This window comes from Vicia villosa, linkage group LG1 (genome assembly GCF_029867415.1).
Source record: "Vicia villosa cultivar HV-30 ecotype Madison, WI linkage group LG1, Vvil1.0, whole genome shotgun sequence".
Taxonomy (NCBI): Eukaryota; Viridiplantae; Streptophyta; class Magnoliopsida; order Fabales; family Fabaceae; genus Vicia; species Vicia villosa.
Window position 1 is genome coordinate 67397454 of NC_081180.1, and position 2952 is coordinate 67400405.

The 2952-nt window shown below is 40.0% G+C and overlaps 1 non-coding gene across 1 annotated transcript; it reads left to right on the forward strand.

Moving 5' to 3' along the window:
• The first annotated feature begins 468 nt into the window (after positions 1 to 468).
• LOC131645314 (small nucleolar RNA R71) lies at positions 469 to 575 on the forward strand. The gene has a single exon (XR_009296943.1). It is a non-coding gene; the product is annotated as a small nucleolar RNA R71 (small nucleolar RNA).
• The last annotated feature ends 2377 nt before the right edge of the window (positions 576 to 2952 follow it).

Genomic DNA, 2952 nt, shown 5'->3' on the forward strand with positions numbered 1-2952 from the left:
TTGTTTTTATAGGAAAAGTTCGGATGGTTCTTCCATCCAGGGTTGTACGTGTTAGAGTAAGGGTTTCCTTGAGCGTAATTTACTTGATCAGATGGGGTTCCAGTCAAGAGTTGACATTCGGCAACTACATGTCCAGTCAATCCACAGATCTCGCAGTTAGGTATTACAGCAGCAGCGGTGGCTGATGGAGTGACGGTTAAGTTCTCGATCTTTTGAGTTAAAGCGTCTACTTTCGTGTTAACGCGGTCTATACCACTTATTTCGTACATTCCTCCTTTGGTTTGGGCTTTCTCTAGAGCGGCTCGTTCTCCACCCCATTGGTAATGGTTTTGTGCCATGTTCTCTATGAGGTTATATGCTTCATCATGTTGCTTGTCCATTAATGCTCCGCCAGCAGCGGCATCTATAATCATTTTAGTGTTATATAAGAGACCACCATAGAAAGTATGGATGATCAGCCATGGTTCGAGTCCATGATGAGGGCATAGTCTAAGCATGTCCTTATAACGTTCCCAAGCTTCGAAGAGTGATTCGTTATCTTTCTGGGTGAATCCGTTGATTTGACCTCTGAGCATAGCAGTTTTGCTAGGCGGAAAATATCTAGCTAAGAATACTCTCTTCAATTCGTCCCATGTGGTTATGGAGTTCGAAGGCAGGGATTGAAGCCACGCTCTAGCTCTATCTCTCAAGGAGAAAGGAAAGAGACGTAATCGAATAGCTTCGGAACTAACGTTGTTAGCTTTGACAGTGTCGGCATATTGCACGAACACAGATAAATGGAGGTTAGGGTTGTCTACAGGGCTTCCAGAGAATTGATTCTGTTGAACAGCTTGGACCAGTGAAGGTTTCAGTTCGAAATTGTTCGCCTCAATCGCAGGTGGTGCGATACTCGTGTGCGGTTCAGCGCGCGAAGGAGCGGCATATTCTCTAAGAGGACGAAGAGCAGCCATCTCTAACTTTGGGGTGAATTGATTCGTTGGATCAGTAAAAATCAATTCCTGATCAATCGGAATTGGGTCTACTTCGGGAAGATTGCGAGCTCGACGTTTGACGTTAATGAAACGTTCGATCTCGTTAATTCGTTGTATTAAATCTCCTCCTTGTGAACGAGTATTTGGCATACAATCGTTCAGAAAGAAAGGGAAGAATAATCCTAGTCTCTACGGTGTAACAGTGAGTTACGATATCGACTTAAATAGTCCCCGACAACGGCGCCAAAAACTTGATCGCGACTTTACGTGTCTATAAATCTGATAACTGCAAGTGCACAGTCGTGTCGTGTAGTTTTAAAAGATATCGAATCCACAGGGACTATGAATCGATCTACCGTTATCTAAGGTTACTATGTAAAGCTAGGAGTACTAAAATTTCGATTGTTCCTAAGGGAAAGTGATTGTGAGAAAATAAAGAATAATAATAAAAGACGGGTATCAGTATGTATTTCGTTTAACTAAAGGTAATCCGAAGGTCCGTTGGCTTTTGCATTATTAAATTAAAAATCTTTACTAATTCCATTGATTAAAAATCCTCGTCTCAAACTTCCGCTCTATTGATTCAGACTACTATCCTAATCCTAATGTACGCTTTCGCCATCCCATTAGATTTTAGAAGAGCTTTTTGGAAACAATGTAATTAATAAAATGCCTATTTTACGAGGTTGTTATCTATTTAAATCTCCTAATCTCAAACTTTCGCTCTGTTGACTCGGAGCAAGCTAATACCCCTAACGTACGCTTTCGCCATCCCGCTCGAGTGTAAAAACAATTTTTGAAAATAAATAAGTTCCAATTAGTTTTAATACGCTTTCGCCATCCTTAAAACTAATGTCCTATGTCTACTATCTGGTTAAAGATCTCAAACTTTCGCTCTATTGATTTTAACCTTTGACCGTCCTAACCCCTCAAACTTTCGCTCTATTGGTTTTAAGACTTACTAATTAAATTAGACATATAAACCAAAAATAAGTGATAATTAATAAAACATAGTTAAGCCAATTTATTTCGGATCCCTACGGTTAACTTACTTTACATACCGACACCTTTAGTAATTTAGCCAGACATATTAATACGATTAAACATGCATAAATCGGTTCGGTTCATAATAATAAGCATATTAAATGGCATATAATATATCATGCAAACAAATATAAATAAGGCGGTAAATAAAAACCTGAATTAAATAAATGGTAACTGGATCTTCAAGTACTGAACTTCCACCACAGGTTGGCTGGATCGTTCTTCGGAATTTAAATGGCAGAAAATAAAAACAAGGAAATAAAACGATAAATCTAACGTAAGGCTAGATCTACGAAAAGTTCACAACAATTTCCAGTGTAGAAATCGTTGTGAGAAAATAAACGGTTGAATGAAAGCAGAATAAAGAAAAGCGGTTTGCGGTACAATTTCGGCAGCACTTCGTTGGCAGGAAATCGGACCCTTTGGAAGTGAGATAGCAGGTCCTATTTATAGGAGAGGTTTTGCTGTGACGTTGCGTGAAAAGAGGAACTTTTTGCAGACTGGGCGTGGAGACGTGCGTCTCCGTTTCTTCAGGAGGCAGCTTGACTGACTTGAGACGTGCGTCTCAAGTGGAGAAGATGTAGGAACATGGAGACGTGCGTCTCCCTTTGCTGACGTGGCATAGAGGACGTGGAGACGTGCGTCTCCACTTGCTGGGCAGGTTTGGGCCACGCGCCTTTGGTTCCATGGTGGGCTGAATATCTCTTTTGGGCCTTTTGGGTCCTAATTGCACCCCTCTTTCGCTTCAGCACTCCTTTTTCGTCTTTTAGGCATAAATATCGGTCATTTAAGCTCTATTTTCTTTCCTTTTCGCAAATAGTCGTAATTGAAGTGTAAAACCTGAAACAAAGCAAATACTCGCGTAATATCATAATAAATTAACATAATAAACGGAAAATGCTATAAATATCTATGGATTTTAAGCTAAATATACGAT